The following is an 18192-nucleotide window of genomic DNA, read 5'->3' on the forward strand; positions in this document are numbered from 1 at the left end:
TTCAGAATTTTCTCTTTATCTTTGTATTTTGCCAGTTTCACTATGATATGTCATGCAGAAGATCGATTCAAGTTAAGTCTGAAGAGAGTTCTCTGTGTCTCTTGGATTTCAATGCCTTTTTCCTTCCCCAGATCAGGGAAGTTCTCAGCTATGATTTGTTCAAGTACACCTTCAGCCCCCTTCTCTCTTCCTCTTCTGGAATTCCTATTATATGGATACTGTTCCGTTTGATTGCATCATTTAGTTCTCTAATTCTCCCCTCACACTCCTAGATTTTTTAATCTTTTTCTCAGCTTCCTCTTTTTCCATAATTTTATTTTCTAATTCACCTATTCTCTCCTCTGCCTCTTCAATCTGAGCTGTGGTCGCCTGCATTTTATTTTGCATTTTTTAGCTCCTCGTGACTATTTCTTAGTCCCTTGATCTCTGTAGCAATAGATTTTCTGCTGTTTTCTATACTTTTTTCAAGCCCAGTGATTAATTTTATGACTATTATTTTAAATCCATTTTCTGCTATATTGCTTAAATCGTTTTTGATCAATTCGTTAGCTGTCACTACTTCCTGGAGTTTCTTTTGAGGAGAATTCTTCCGTTTCGTCATTTTGGATAGTCCCTGGGGTGGCACAGAACTTCAGGGCCCTTCCCCTGTGCTGTCTGGAGTAAGTTGTGTTGGTGGGCGGGGCCACAGTCAGACCTGATGTCTGCCCCCAGGCCACCGCTGGGGCCACAGTCAGACCGGTGTGTACCTTATCTTCCCTTCTCCCAAGGGCGGGACTCACTGTGGAGTGGTGTGGCCCCTGTCTGGGCTACTTGCACACTGCCAGGCTTGGATTGGATCTGGCGTATTAGCTAGGGTGGGTCCGCAAAGTGCACAGGGGCAGGAGGGGCAGGCTTAGGTCTTTGGTCCCCTGCGGGAGGGGCCCTGCGGCACCGGGAGGGAGGCAGACCCGTGGGAGGGATGGATCCGCAGAAGCACAGTGCTGGGTATTTGTGCGGTGCCAGCAAGTTCCATGCCGGAACTGGTTCCCTTTGGGATTTCGGCTGGGGGATGGGCGAGGGAGATGGCGCTGGCGGGCGCCTCTGTTCCCCGCCAAGCTGAGCTCTGCCAACCCGGGCTCAACAACTCTCCCTCCCGCTCTCCGAGCAGAGCTGTCGACTTGTAACCTTCCAGATGTTAAGTCCCGCTTGCTGTCAGAACTCACGGAGTCGGGCCCCTCTGCTTTTGCCGGCCAGACTCTGGGGCTCTCCCTTGCGGGAGAGGGGGAGGGGAGGGCGCCCTTCCACGGCCTGGCTCCCTCACGCCTGGTCTGTGTGGCGGGAACCGCCTCTCCGCCCTTCCTGCCTCTTCCAGGGGCCTCTTGTCTACACTTGGCTCCAGGGGGTCCGCTCTGCTAGTCTTCTGGCGGTTTTCTGCATTATTTAGGCAGATGCGGGTGGGATCTCAGTGATCAGCAGGACCAGGGGAGCCCAGCGTCCTCCTACGCCGCCATCTTCTCTCTCTTCATTGTATTTAAATCACAAATATAGAAACCTTCATATGACATATAATAAAAAGGACGTTCACAGCAGTAATAAACCAAATGACTCAAAACTAATATTTGAATGAGTGAGGGGGAGCAATAAAGCTCAGCCTAAGTAGCACACTACGAAGCCAGAAGGACTGCTTTATCTCTTGCAAGGTTTTCTAAAAGAAATAAACACCCTTAATACTAACAGCTCTTCATCTATATATACGTTTCAATAACTAGGCAATAGAATAATATCTTTTTAAAAACTGTTGATAAAACAGTGGGCCCTATGTACAGCAAAAAAAAAAATATATATAGGAAGCAAACATGAAAAAAGGTTAATTTAACTCTAATGGACAAAAAGAGTTATTACCACCACACCCAAAGCTATCACATTGCCGTATCAAGGGTCATAACTTTTTCTGGTATCAAAGGGAATAAGAATTGCTGTAGGGATTCACTTTGGACTTCCTCTACTGTCTGATAACCCCATTTGGTGTCAATACAAGGGCATATTACTCGTTTTGTTTAACTTGCTTCTCTAACTTGTCAGCGATTCCATATTGGGAACTCTCTGGTTTACTTGCCAAGCTTGGAACGCGGAACTCATTGACACCATTCAACTAGTAATATTCCCTCTTTTGGTCATGCCTGTCTCTTTTTGAGGCTAGCAGAGATATATGCTTTCTAAGGAGATAATTAGCCAACCAAAAAAACTCCAATTTGTTAATGAGCCAACTGGAAATTTATGAAAAACTGAACAGTAATAATTGATTTCAACATTTTTTTGTTTATAAACTATCTTCATGGCTTGTTCAATTTATGTATGCATTTTATATTCTTGTTTTTACAAGAATATGAGTGTGTGATGTACCTGTATGTGCACGTATTGTTTGCATAGGAAATGTCTAGAAAGATATTTTTCAACATTAAATTTACATGATTTTCAAGTGATGTTTATGAGTTCTTTGTTTTGGTTTTATTTTCAGAACATTATTGGAAGTATTAAGAATACAGATTCTATTAAGATATTTCTAACATAGAATGTTGATCTTTGATCTATGGTCAGATCCCTATAAAATAATTTGGGGAAAGGCAGATACCAATGGAAGAAATTACCAGAATATGGAGTCTTATAGATTACAAATAACACTGACAGTACTTAATTTCTAATAAGTTGTGAAAACCAGACCACCGTGTCTCTATCACGGCCATGAAACTCATTTCCTATTGGAAGCTCTTTTTAAATTTTATTTTATTTTGTATGTTTTAGTGTTTTGATTTTTTCCTTTTTTTTCCCAAGTGTTTATACCATACCTTATAATTACTGAATTACTGAATCAGAATCTCAGATTATGATACTAAGTAGTTGAAAATTTTAAGTCTCTAGTATTCTACAGGAATACATATGACAACAGAAATATGTGGTAAAACATACTAAATAAAAACCAATCTTAGGAACAATATATCTTAAATAAATTAAAAATATACCTATATGTGTAAACAGCTCAAAGTTTTGAATAAAAATCATATCAAAAGAAATCGAACAGAGTAGGTACCTATGGTGATGGATTGGTAATGGGTCTAGGAATCAGAGATACAAAGGGAGAAATAAGAGAAAACGAAAATAATAGAGAAACTGTGCATGGATTAGCATATGCGGTGAAGACTAAGTCATTATTCACCCAAACCATTTCCTTCTACTGAATACATGGAAGGCTATATCTTTTAGACTCCATGTGAGTAGATTGCAACTATGTAAGTGAATTCTGGATGATAAAATGTGGTAGAAATGAGCAACAGCACTGTTAGGCCTAATCATTACACCTTATGCATAATCATCCCCTTGTTCTTTTTTTCTCCTCTTGTTAATTCAGCAGCATCACAGATGAAAAGATCTTGGATACCTGAGTTACCACATAGTCTGCCTGTCTCACACTGGAATGTGACTAGGTGAGAAATAATCATTCAGGCTGCTAAGCTAATGAGATGTTGTATCGTTAGAGTACGTAGCAATAATCACTCTTAACATGAATGATGATGATGCAGTAACATGAAGAATATGATTAAATAAAATTTCTGTTTCTGTGGGAAAAAATGTAAAAGAAAAGAGAAAAAGGAAAACAAAACAGAACGATGTTCCACATATGACTATTTTACAGTGCCACCATACAAACCAATATTCATACATAGTATCATATAAGCAAAAATCAGAGAAGAGAATTCTATTTAAAAGGTTTACAAGTTCAAAGCCTGACCATGTTGGAATAACTAGAATCAAATATCCCTTTCTTCTGTTAAACACTAGATGACACAAAGAAAAGAGTTGTTTTCAGAAACTGGAAAACACAACACAGGAGTATGACACCCAAGGCAAGTAAACAAAGAGGTTAAAGCCATGGTTACCTCCTTTGCTGTCTAAAAGCACTTTCTGGACCATAGCACTGGGAGGAGAAACCCAAGGAGAACAGTGTTGCCTTGGATGGAGAGAACAGAAATTGCTGTTGGGGAAGCCTGAGCCAGCTGGTCATGCAAGGCAGAGTACTATAAAGGAGTACTGTAAAGGAGGTAAGCAGAGGGATCCTTTTGAATCTTTGGCTGCATGTTAAAATGTGCACACATAGGAGTAACCTCCAACAGGCTAGGCAGATAAAAATTTGAAGGAGCTCTGTGCCAGATAAATCAGAGGTCACACAGGCCTGGGAGTCATTTAGATAACAGGTATCTGGGAGAGACACATAAAATGCTTAGTAGCAGGGATGAACTAGCCTAGGGGAAAGGCTATTTTAGACCCTCCTTAACAAAGCTTCAAAAGAAGTGTCAAATGGACCAAGGTAATCAACATTAAATTGTTTATTATCCCCAAACTGTTCTATAAGTTAAATCGATCTCCATCAAATCCCTAGCAAACAATTTATAGAAATTGAAAAGTACATTCTAAATTCATGGAGAAATACAGAGGACTTAGAACAGCCCACATAATTTCAAAAGATAAGAGCAACTTTGGAGGATTTGCACAACTTGCATTCAAGATTCATTATAAAGGTCAAAAATCATGACAATGTAGCATTAGCATAAAGATAGGATAGAAGTGAATGAGGGTGTGCCTGGCTGGTTCAGTCAGCAAAGAATGTGGCTTTTGATCTCAGGGTTGTGAGTTTGAGCCCTGTGGTGGGTATAGAGATTGCTTAAAACTTAAATTAAAAAAAAAGAAAAAAAAAAAAAAAAAGATGTAAGTGAATGGACCAGAATAGTGAGACCAGAAATAGAACCACATACATAAAGCCAAATGGCATTTGACATAGTTACCAAGGCAATTCAATGCAGTAGAGTGAATCTTCAACAAATTTTGCTGGAAATATGGGTTAGCCACATACAAATAACATGATGAACCTCAATTTATGCCTCACATTATACACAAAAGCTAACTCAAAATGGATGATAGACCTAAATGTAAATCCAAAACTATAAGACTTTTAGAAAAAACATAGGCAAGATTAGAACACACAGAGTTGGACTTCCAATTTCTAGTCCACCATATAACAAGTTTGGAAGTTGCCACTATATGCTAACAAGAAAGTGAACAAACTAAAAAGTCAACAGCTCTTCTTAGATCTTTAAGAGAAGTGAGGTTACAAGGAAAATCACTGTCCCCCCCCCCCCCCAAATTGGAAAGACCAGTGAATATTCTTGAAGCTTTACCAGGTTCTCACAGGAACCATTTTGAAATACCCCAGTATATTCTGTTTTTAACGGGTGTCAGCCCTCAGGAGAATTTAACCATAGCCTATTCTTCTGGGCTTCTAACACCCTAACTGACCTGAGGGAAGCAAAATACTCCATTCCATTCATTCCAATCATCCTATTCCACCTAATATTGTAAATGGTGCTGAAGTGAAATCACTGTGTTTACACTGGAATCTTAGCAAGTTCTGTAGTGTTTTCAAAGGCCGGGTCCTCAGACATGCAGATAAACAACAACATTGAAATATAAGAAGAGATAATGCTTAAGTATATTGGTGTGGTGACAAAAATCTAAGTTCTCCTGTTCCTCAACACACACATGCACACACACACAGACAAACACATACACAGGCAAAACTTTGATGAGCTGCATGTATGAAATTACCAATAAAACTAGACCAGTGATAAGAATGATTGAAAAGTTTTGGTTTTGTTCTAAAGATTTAGAAAGTTCTGTGAATAGTAAACTTGAGGTCTGCTCTTTTGCTATATTGATCAGAATTGTTTTTAATTAGTATCTTTTGAAAGTATAAAGGGAAAAACGAATGAAATAATGAGACAAATAAAAGACCAAAATGAACACATTATTGGACAACTTATTTATTTTAGGTACCAGGTAAAGCACATATGCGTATATTATCTTACCTAATGTGAATAGCAGAAAAAATAAAATAATGGCACATATCAGTGAATTTTTGTGAATCTAAACATTTCTCCCATTTATCCTTAATAAGGGGTAAAATGAAAGCAAACTCTAGATGTTTATAAGTGATGTTTATTTCTATAAATGTATCCAACTGGGAGAATGGGATCATAGGATACAATTCTCAGTCCCAGGGTTTATGGCTGCTTTTGCGTTCTCCCAAACTTTTTCTTTTTACTGAATCATCTATTTTCCTGCATAAAAACAGATTTTATCTTGAAACCTGAGGTTTACAAAAAGATAACTTTCAACATCTATTGGAAGGGTGGAGAACAAAAACTTTCAGTGAATTTTTGCTATTAATTCAGACATATTTTTGTAATCATATAACCCCCAAGACAGACTGTCGAGACTAGATCGTATCTGGGTTTAATGTGCTGAATTTTGGTGCAGAAATGAAGGGTAAAATATTTGTCTCCATGGGGACAGATCCATTACTGCACTTTTCAAAATGTCAAGGTTATATTTGAAAAGTAGTTGCAATTTTCTCCCATTTCATAAAGATAATTCTCTGCTTGTACTTCACACATAGAAATCTGTGACTTAATGAAAATTTGTCTTCACAGTATTAGGATAATAATCCCAACCTGACAAGGCTTAGAGCACAGTGTATTTTTTTCATAATCTCCAGATTCCAGGGAAGTAAAAACATGGTTGATGATTTAGTAATATTTTGTCATTTTGACCACTTCCTCAGTCTTGTAGAAGGTCTTACTTAGCTTGTTTCAGAAACATTGTCAAAAAAGAGATCTCTTTTGGAAATATTAATCCGTAAAGAAGGAAACCACATTCCTATATGTTTCAGATCTATATACCTACCTACCTACATACCTACCTACCTACCTACCTATCTGTCTTTCTATCTGTCTATCATCTATATATCTACCTTCCTACCTCGGGTAAGTTTAATTTTACTAGATAAAAAATTTATATTTGTGTGTATTTGATATGCTCTAAGTAAGTCCTGATTATATGTACAATGGGAGTGCAACTAAACATTGTAGAATACTCTTAGAGCTTTTAAACCATCAAACTTGATTGTGATACAAATGTTAAAAATATTAGTAGCCATTTAAGGTAGATATTAGTGATGTTTAATGGGATGGAATGTTAAATACAAAATAAAATTCTCATAAATAATTTTAAGGAGAATTCTTTATTTTTAATTTATTTATTAGAAATCTTAATATAGCAAATATTTTTAAATTCCATTTAAGGAAATTCAGTTGTATAAAGCAGATAACTAGAAGCCTTAAATTAAAATTTCTATCAGCATGCTAGTGATCGAGAGGCTGTATGGACAGGATTTAACAAGACTTAAGTAATTTTGCAGATGTCAATACGTAATTTGCCTTTATGTCGGGCAATTATTTTTAGCCTGTAAACCATTCATAGAAAAAAACAGCAAGACAAATATGGTTTTTCCTTGCAGAAATTAAAGTGTATCTTTATGAGAAATAGTCAAACCTGAAACATCACTTAGATTCAGCTAAATATCACAACACGTTTTCTATATATTAAAAAAGCAGGCATTTTCACGTGGGTTGTCTTACGTCATCTTTTCAATAACTTGGTGAAGCAATAATTTCAGTGTTAAAGATAAGCAGATCAGATTTATGGAGAGTGAGGAATTTATTCACAATCTCAGCTAGTTGGTTGTCGATGTGAACCTTAAAGGTTCTACCCCAAGTATAGCGCTATTTCTATTACCTATACTGATTCAAATAATTATGGCTTCATTTGGGCATCTCAGTAAATCTCTAGCTTGTTCAGTAAACATCCACTAAATTTCTAATAATCCTAATATCTCTGTGCTATATAATGGAGACGGAAGGGCTACCTTGACTGAATTCAAGTAAATTTTGTTTTTCTTCCGTATGAAATATATTGCTTTTCTCTGGTTGCTTTCAAAAACCTTCAAATTTATCATAAATTTGACTGCATGTGCCTAGGTACTATTTTCTTTGCATTTAACATGCTTGTGTTCCCATGAGCTTAATCTGTACACTTATGAGTTTCCCCAAATTAGAGAAATTTTAAGCCACATTTCTTCATACATTTATTTTATCCCTTTATCTTTTTTTTTTCCTCGAACTGTAATTGTATATATGTTAGACCATTGTTAATTGTTGTAGTTTCCCTCAGTCTGTTCATCTTTTTGCATTTTGTTGTCTCTGTTATCTAGTGTAGGTAATTTGTATTGATCTCTCTTAAGGTTCATTCACTTTATCTTCAATATGTTGTTAATGCTGTTAGGTAAAATTCTTATTTCAGAGTGTTTATTTTTCATTTTTTTTAATTTCCTTTTTAGTTTTCTTTTATAGCTTCTATTCCTTTGCCAAGACTTCTATCTTTTTATTCATCATCAATGTATTTCCATATCCATGGAGATAATTACAGTAGCCGCTTTAAAACCTGTTCTGATTCCAGCATCTTGGCCATCTCTAGTTTAGTCCTCATTGATTTTTTGTTTTCCTTGAGTGTGGCATTTTTCTGTTTCTTTGACATTTAAGTAATTTGGATTTGTGTTCTGGATGTTGTGAATAATATTGTAGAGATTCTGGATTATGTTATATACTTCCAGAGATGATTGATTGATTGTGTGGGGTTTTTTGTTTTCTTTTGTTTTTGTTTTTGTTTTCTCAAGTGATCATCTTGATAGAACTCAAATTGCAGTTTTTTCTATGCAAGTTCAGCCAGATATTTATTTACATATGATAAGGTGTTTCTACCCTATCTCTCTTTTTAGAGATCCTTCCCCCAATTCCACTCTACCCCCTTTTAATTTTTCAGCTGTGTAGTTGCCCCAAACTCTGCCCTTTGGCCCACCAATCCACTTATTCAATAAGAAAAGAAAGTTTTATCACTTCCATATTTTAGCTGCACAACATTGTACTAAGGGTGTGTGATGAAAGCAGGAAGCTTACCTAGGATTTATTCTCTTCTACCCAAGGTTTGACTCTGGGTAATATCTGCCTGCTTTACTCAGTCTCCAGTGCCCTTAGATAGTTGTTTATTTTTACATATTACCCCATAGTTTATTGTTGTTATCTGTGGAAGTATTGGTCCAAAATTTTATCAACCATTAGCAAAAGAGAAGTCTAAGATCATTAATATTAGATTTTTCATCTTTTGTAATATAAGTGTTTAAAGCTATGCATTTTGGGGGGTGCCTGGGTGGCTCAGTCAGTTGGGTTTGGAGTCTTGATTTCAGCTCAGGTCATGATCCTAGGGTCATGGGATGGAGCCCTGCATGGAGCCCTGTGCTGAGCATAGAGCCTGCTTTAGATTCTCTCTCTCTTTCCCTCTGCCCCTCTCCCCTAATTGTGCTTTCTCTTTCAAATAACTAATAACTAGCTAACTAACTAACTAACTAACTAAATAAATAAAGCGAGCTATACATTTCCTTATAAATATTACTTTTGCTTTATATCACATATTTTGATATATGATATGTGATTTTGATATGTTTTTATTATTTGTTTAGTTCAAAATGTTTTCTGGGCACGTGGGTGGCTCAGTGGGTTAAGCACCCAACTGCAGCTCAGGTCAGGATCTCATGGTTCACGATTTTGAGCCCCGCTTTGGGCTCTGTGCTGACTTCACAGATTCTGTGAATCTGCTTCAGATTCTCTGTCTCTCTCCTTCTCTTCCTCTCCCCCCACTCATGCTCGCTTTCTCTCTCTCTCTCTCTCAAAAATAAATAAGAGCAATAAAAAATGTTTTCTTTCTATTATACCCTATGATTTCTCCTTAAGTTACTTAGTTTTAATTCTCAAAATTATGGAGATTTCCCCACCTTATATTATACATTTCTATTTAATTTCATTGTGTTCAGGTAGAACAGTCTGATTTTAATCTATTTAAATTTATTCCTGGTGCAGTCTCTCTTAATGAACATTCTGTGTCCACTTAAATAGAATGTATATTTAAATAGGGTACATGTTATTATTGAGTATAATGTTCTAAAATGTCAATTTGGTTAATAGAATTGCTCAAGTCTTAAGTATTCTCTGATTTTTACTTAATATTTCTAAACATTAGTAACTATTGAAATCTCATAATTGTCAATTTATTATTCTTTAAATCCTATCCATATTTGTTCCATGAATTTTGAAAATATCTTATAAGATGCATACATTTTAGGATTCTTATATATTCTTGCAGAATTTTTCTTTTTTTCACTTTGAAACGTCTCTGATACTATTCTTTGTGCTAGAGTACTTTTTTTGATATTAATATAACCACCTCAGTGTTTTTAAATTATTGTTTACATTGTATCTTTTCCCAGACTTTAGATTTTAAACTCATCTCTACCTTTATATAGAATACACAGTTGTAGATAGCTTTGTTTTTTTATTCAATATGGCAGCCTCTGCTTTTAATTGACAAGTTTAGATAATTCACATTTAATCTAGTTACCAGTAAGGTAGGACTTGTGTACCATAGTGGTGTTTAATTTTTCCATCTGTATTTTGTTTCTTTTTTTTCTCTCTCTCTCTCAGCTTCATTTTGCGTTGAGAATTTTTTCCTTATTTTTCATTTTTTTACGTTTTTAGTCTTCCATTTTATCTCTACTGTCGACACTAGTGGCAGCTACAGGGCTTGTAAAATGTATCTTTTACCCATCACAGTCTACTTTCAATCATGACACTTGAAAACAAAAAGAACATTGCCACTGTACCCTTCTGTGTTTCTATTCCATTTATTATTATTGCCATAATTGTCTGTCAAGTGCTATAGTCCTCGAGCAAATTGTTTAGTTTTGCTTTAAACAAATAAGAATCTCTGAAATAATTTTTTAAAAAATGCAAAAAATAGTTTATGTTTACCCACGCATTTACCATTTCCATCTATCTTCATTTCTCTGTGTAGATCTAAATGTCCATTTGGCGTCATTTTTGCTTTATGTGAAAACTTCCTTCAACGTTTCTTTAGTGCAGTTATTCAGAAGAGGAATTCTCTCAGCCCTTGTTTGTCTGAAAATACTTATATTTTTTATTAGGTGGGAGGAGAGTTTTATTGAAGTATAATTTATATGCAATAAAATTCATCAATTTTAACTGTGTAATTTGATACGTTTTGACAAGTGTGTACAGTTGTGTAGCCACCCCAAGTGTGAAATACCCAATCTCTGTCATCCCCAAATTCCCTTAATGCCCTCTTTCAGTCAGCAACTTCCTTCCAACTACTAGCCCCTAGCAAAAATTAATCTTTGTATCACAATTTTTATCTTTCTTAGAATGTTATATAAATGGCATCATACAATATGTGGTCTTGGTATGTCATTTCTTTTGCTTAGGATAATGTTTTAAAATTAACTTAGGGTATTGTGTATATCAATAGATCATTCCCTTATGTTTACGTTCTTTTACTATTGAGTAGTATTTTGTTTGTATGAATATGCCACAATTTGTTAATCCACTAACTATTTAAAGAACATTTGGGCTATGTCTAATTTGGGCTATTATGAATAAAGTTCTTTAAAAGTCCAGATAGAAGATGTTGGGTAGAAATATGTTTTTATATATTTTGGAATCACTTGGTCATATGAAACTATTATGTATAACTTAAACTATCAAAATGTTTTTTCCCCAAAGTAATAGCATTATTTTATATTCCCATCAATAATGTTTGAGATTTTATATAGATTCACATTCTTGCTTGCTTTGTCAGTCTTTTCAACGTTAATCACTCTAGCAATTATGTGGTATTATCTCATGATTTAAATTTGCATTTCCCTATGACTGGTCCTGTGGAGCATATTTTCATATGCTTACTTATCATCTGTATATTTTTATGTCTTTCAAGTCTTGTGATCAATTTAAATTTTGTTATCTTAATACTGTATTAAAAGGATTCTTTACATATGCTAGATATGAATCCTCTTTGGATGTATGGTTTGCAAATATTTTCTCCCAGCCTGTGGTTAACCCTTTATTTTCTTACCAGTGTCTTTTTCACAACAGTTGCTGATCTTGAAAGTGTTGAATTTGACAGTTTTTTGTAATACTTTTTCCTTCTTTATTTTTTTAAGTGTTTTTTTTTTCTGGGTTTTTTTAGTTTTTTTTTTTTTGAGAGAGACCGAATGAGACGGGGAGGGGCGGAGAGAAACGAGGATAGCTGATCTATGCCTCCATGCTGATAGCAGAGAGCCTGATGTGGGGCTGGAACTCACAAACCATGAGATCATGACCTGAAGGTCGATGTTTAATTGAGCTACCCAGAGGCCCCTACCTTGTTAAAATTTTTTTTTCCTCTCAAGACTTTAAATATTTCACTCTGGTTTGCATAGTTTTCTAGAAGTTGGATGTAATTTTTATCATTGCCCTTCTATAGATTAAGATTTTTTTTTCTTCTTGTGTTTTTCAGAATTTTTCCTATATGTTTGATATTCTGTAGATTTAATGTGATGTGCCTAGTTCTAGTTTTTTGGCATTAATCCAGCTTCTTATTCTTTGAGCTTTCTAGATCTGTGATTTGGTATCTAACATTAATCTGGGGAAATTCTCAGTCATTGTTTCAAATGTTTCTTCTGTTCCTCTCTTTCTTCTTTTGGTATTTCCATTACTTGTATGTTATACTTCTTGTAACTGTTCTACAGTCAGTGGATTTTTTTTTCTTGCTTTCTTTTCTTTTTTTTTTTTTCTTTTTCAGTCTTTGCTTTTCAGTTTTGGAAGTTTTTATTGTGATTTCCCAAAACTCAGAGATTCCTTACTCGGAGGTGACCAGTCTACTAATAAGCTCACCAAAGGCATTCTGAATTTCTGATTTGGTTTGTTTTTTGTTTTGTTTTGTTTTGTTTTCATTGTTTTATCTCTAACATTGCTTTTTGGTTCTTTCTTACAATTTCCATTTCTCTGTTTACATTGCCCATCTGTTCTTACATACCATTTACTTTAACAAAAGAGCCCTTAGCGTATTAATTATAGTTGTTTTAAATTCCTGGTCTGATAATTCCAACATCCCTGCCAGGTCTGGTTCTTATGCTTGCTCTGTCATTTCAAATGGTATTTTTGCCATTAGGAATTCATTGTAATTTTTTTTTTTGATAGCTCTTAATGATATAACAGGTAAAAGGAATTGCTGTAAACAGGCCACTAGCAATATGGTGGTGAGGTAGGGGGAAGGGAAGTATTCTATGGTCCTATGGTTAGGCCCCAGACTTTTACTGAGCCTATGTCTCTGGAATGTGTACTTCACCAGTATGTCTTAGGTTTTTCTTACCCTTAATGTGGGAGAGGATAGTAGAGTAAGCTGGATGTTGGTATTTCCTATCCCCAGGTCAGTTAGGTTATAAGACCCCAGAAGCTTAGGCTCTACTTAACCAACTTTCCCTAAGTAAAGACCTTGTCAAAAGACTAGAGTGTTCTGGAGTATTTTTAAATGGTCCCTTTCCCCCTCCCCCTGCCAGAATCATAGGGGGAATTTTCTCTGGTATTTCTGGTGAGATTCTGGTCAAGTTCACAAAACTGTGGGAACCTCCCCGACCCTTGCCCATCTTCTCATGAAGATTTTAACTCTCAGGCTTGTCTACACTGAATCTCTAGCAATTCCTCAATTACAGTTCATATTTTCCTATCCCAGCACAGGTATCCATGACGGTTACTCTCCCAGTCTCTGCTCCAGTAACCCCCAACTCCGTGTATTCACCTGTCTGCCTCTTCAGTCTTAACAGCAGTGATTTGCCCTACATACTCTCCACTCCTATAAATTCAAGATTTGTTAGCGTCTTAGTCTGGCTGCTTTTTAGTTGTTAGGAAGGAGTGGAAGACTCCTTATGTGTGGAACTAAAAATGAGAAGTCCACTTTAGTTTCTTGTATAGAATAATTCAGAAAAAGCAGAAATCAGCTGTCAATTTGTCAAAATTATGTAGAGCCACTGGTAGAAAAAAATACTTGAATTAGCCTTTTGTGATTCATATATACCACATTATCTAATAGACTGAATTTTCATCAAGCTTTCTGGTACTTTAAACGGGGAAAGTACATTGCTATATAATATATTTAATAAAGAAATTTTGACACATTCCCTTTAAGATCTGGAATAAACAAAGATTTGCTATAACCAATAATTATTAACCTTCCATTGAATGTCTTGGCTGTTACTATAAGATATGAAAACAAAACTTACCCAAACAGGAGGTTTCTACATCATTGTGACTACTCAGAATGCTTTCAGGTGTCTAACTACAGACACCTTTTTGTCAAGGGTAAACTTGATATCCTGATATCATTCCTTCCCATCTCGTTTTGGATAGTGGTGATAATGATGATGATGACAAAGGGTATTTATAGACAAATCTTATACCCAAAAAACTCTGAAAACTAAACATTTTTTTGGAACTTCAATTGGTGAAATCCTTTCCTGACCAAGTGTTACTTGTCATCAACACCTGAAATGTACGCCCAAGAAGGTATTTATTTTCTTTATTCAATTTAGTATTAAAGTGCATGTATTTTGCTGCAGACTTATTCATGTAGGCTTCTCCAGAACCCATGATCGGTTTTATGTGACATATATATGATCTTTATTACTTCAAATTCTGAATTCCATGGTAGCTATGACTCTGAGAGTTTCATATAAGTAATCTATTAAACTTGTTAATAGTATATTTTATTATATAATCTTCAAAACAGTACTATGAGATAAATACAAATATCATTACCATTTAACAGATGAGAAAAGGGACTGGAAGAGAGGTTAAATAAACACCTAAGGATACACAACTTGTAGGTAGCAGAACTGAGGTTTAACTCTGGCAGCCTGTGAGCACTCCAAAGCTTACACTTTTTACCACCTCTTTCACTAATGGTAGGTGGGGGCGGGAATACTTTCTTGTCAACCCTGCTCAACCCTAAGATAACTGTACCTTGCCCTTTTTCATTAAATTAAAAGAATATTCTCCTTTAAATCCTATACTCACCTTTAAAATTTGGAATCTATACCATGCTACTAAAATATGAAGGCCCTTTTATATCACTTATTCTCATCTATCCCAATCATCCCACTCTGTTTGTTATACTGAATATTGTTTTCTAATTGAAACTCTTTCCTCTTGACACACCTGAGCTGGTTTGGTCTTCTTTCTGTCCCTCTGTGAATATTCCTTTTGTTTTGTTTTTGACTTCCTCTTATGCCTCAAAAAAAATCTAAGTATTCAACAAAGCAGTGCTTATACTTCTTCAGTTTTCTATTTAGACTATCTCTTAGTCATGTTTAACTCTCCATTTCTGGCTTGGATACAAAGGAACCACATCTTGAAAGGTTCTAGATGATTATTTCCTCATCTGCCAGTAAGCTCTGAGACTTGTCTGTGCTTGACATCCAAGAGCCACGGTCAAAGAGAACAGAGAGTAGTCCATGGAATCTGCAAATAGACAGGCTCACTTTCTTCTTAATGACAATAGCACAAGTTTTACAAACTCTCAGCCTGCCTAACAATCTTTAGCCCATTGAAAAGAATTTGCTCCCAGAGTATCATAAGGAGTCGCAAACAGGTCTGATGCACAGGATGTTGCTATGGTAAACTTGGCCCACTTGATTATAAGCAAGGATGGGCAGGGACTGCTTATTCTATTGTGCATATTTATTTTTCTTTCAGTAATTAAAAAGTATCCTGGATGTCACAGTGCTATGAATTAAGTACATTAGCCTAAGACAAAAGGTAATTGGTAGAGCTGAGAGAAGGGTGCTTTTCAGAATACACGTCACTTGGTCCTTGACGAGAGGAAAACTGTAGAAAAGTTATTCATCAAATGTTTGCATTCTAGTTTTAGCTCCCAAGCAATCCAATGAGTAAATGTGGAACAAAGCACTTCCTTTATACCTAGCTTTGTTTATTTACATTTTTCATTTGTAAAATAAGCGAAATCTATCAAATTTCCAGCATCAACAATGAGGTTGAGCACATGATAAATTTTATTAAAAGATATGTATAAATATCTTAAAGTATATATATGAGAATTTCAGAGTGGCTAAAATGTATCACAGGTAGGAAAATATGCAATATATTATACATATATGTGGATATTATATATACATACATATGAACTCATTTCAATAAAAGCATCCGCAAGTGTTTGTGAGTGTGTATGGAGAAGAATAAATTCCTAGAAGGAAAGCAAATTTGTTATAAATAAAATAGTTACAAAGTTCAATGAAAGAATCTTCAGAGTAATAAAAATCAAAAAATAAACAGAACAATTTATATGGCCAGGCAAATAAGATTACCACCAAAGGTAGGAAGGCTATTAGTGCATAACTATGTCATAAATAAAAATGACGTTTCAGTACAGAAGTGCAGTTGAATTCAAATTTGAAAGCAAAGGGTATCATAAAATTCCATTAGCACCTGGAAACAATTGTGTCATTGCATGCCTTCTAATCTGAATATGTGCTCTGCTGACTATTTGTTGTTCTTAATTTTAGCAAAAGTGAGGTTTTTAGAGTTCAAGCTCAGGCATGGAGAATTTTAGTATTAGCTTTTCCTCTACAGTTAAGCATAGTCACCTATATGAATGATTTATCAAGCCCTATTACTATACCTTCTTGAACAGATTGCTTCTCACATGCAAGAGTTTTGAGTAGTTACTACGTTGTTTTGCACTTTTCTTTTTAAAATTTTCAATACATTTTCATGGTTGAAAATTCACAGTGATATAAAAATGTATACACGCAACAGCACGTTCACAACTTTTCCTGAGCCCATTCGAGTGATGAAGTTCCAAGGCAGTCAACTCCTCCAAAAAATCCAAGAAAAAAGACAGGAGCATTCAGGGAAACACAAGATAAGAGTAGTGGCTTACCAGGAAAGGATGCAGATGGACAGTAAGAAGGCGTCATCTGTCCATCCTTGGCAAACCAGCTGGGGATTTTGGAAAATTGGTGGAGATGGAATATGCACTGGCAGGTGGGTGGAGACCCTGGGAACTGCAAATACTGGGAGGTCTGCCAACTGAGGACCCAGAGAATTTTGGTTCATTTCTGAGAAAGTCTCCCTCGTGACCCAGAACTGGAGGAGGGCAACAGTAGCTCCTGGGGTGGTGGGGGCTATTTCTCCTCTATCTTCCCTACAAAACTAAGACACCTAAATGCGTAGTGGGGATGGTTAACACACACTGGTGCTCATGGCGCCCTGGTGAAAACCCATTGCAGCTAGGGGAAGGAAAGAAGAAAAAAGAAACTTGAAACCCTGGAGGAGGGGCATAAAGATCTACTGGACTCAGAACTGCAAAGCCAGCTACAGGACTGAGAAGCAGAGATATAGTGCCTAAGACAAAGACTTAATCAGAACAGTAGGGGACAAGTGCACCTGTGGCACCCATCCCCAAGCGCACGCTCCAGGAAAAGAAGCATCAAGTAACAAGTAATTTGCAAAAGACAGACCATCACTGGGGCTCAGCGTGGAGCAAGCACTGAAATGAAAAGTCCTCTGAAAACCCCTACCCTAAACACACAGTATTACTAGAAGAATTTGAAACCTGTGGTACACTGACAGTAACCATAGCAACAATAAATCTAAAAAAATCAGGTTTGGTAGGTTAAATAAATTGTTCCCCCATCAAAGTCCTGGCAGAAAGAAAAGCATGACCATTTCCAAGTGGGAAAACTATTTCCTATAATCTCATCTGTCCTACACAAGATATACATCTTTCAAGAATAAACAAGGGGCACCCGGGTGGCTCAGTCGGTTAAGCATCTGACTTCAGCTCAGGTCATGATGTCATGGTTTGAGAGTTCAAGCTCCGCATCGGGCTCTGTGCTGACAGCTCAGAGCCTGGAGCCTGCTTCAGATTCTATGTCTCTCTCCCTCTGTCTCTGCCCCTCCCCTGCTCATGCTCTGTCTCTCTCTCTATCTCTCAAAAATAAATAAACATTAAAAAATTTGAAAAAAGAATAAACTAGAAAGCATACACAAAAGTAAGAAAAAACAGCACATTCCTAAGAAAAAGAGCAATCGTTAAAACCGAACTCAAATGTAACAGACATGTTGGAAGTACCTGAGAGGGAATTTAAAATAACTACAATGATTGTGTTAAAGTCTCGAAGGGAAAAAATAGACAACATGTAAGATAAGTGGTTAAATTTAGGAATTATAATACAGATTCCAATGAAAACAACAAAAATGCATACCACATTGAGAAGGAATGTCTTCAATAGGCTTAATAGTAATCTGGGTACAGGTAAGGAAGGAATCCATATACTGGAAGACAGGTGTACAGAAATCACTGAGG

General features: G+C 36.1%; 1 long non-coding RNA gene across 1 annotated transcript in view; it reads left to right on the top strand.

Moving 5' to 3' along the window:
• Positions 1-18192, top strand: part of LOC128312238 (uncharacterized) — a 98119-nt gene that overhangs the window by 17750 nt on the left and 62177 nt on the right. Inside the window, exon 2 of the long non-coding RNA XR_008291261.1 lies at positions 3386-3461. This is a non-coding gene — a long non-coding RNA (uncharacterized LOC128312238). The remainder of the gene's footprint in view (positions 1-3385; positions 3462-18192) is intronic.

Source organism: Acinonyx jubatus, chromosome D4 (assembly GCF_027475565.1).
Source record: "Acinonyx jubatus isolate Ajub_Pintada_27869175 chromosome D4, VMU_Ajub_asm_v1.0, whole genome shotgun sequence".
In the NCBI taxonomy this organism is placed as follows: domain Eukaryota; kingdom Metazoa; phylum Chordata; class Mammalia; order Carnivora; family Felidae; genus Acinonyx; species Acinonyx jubatus.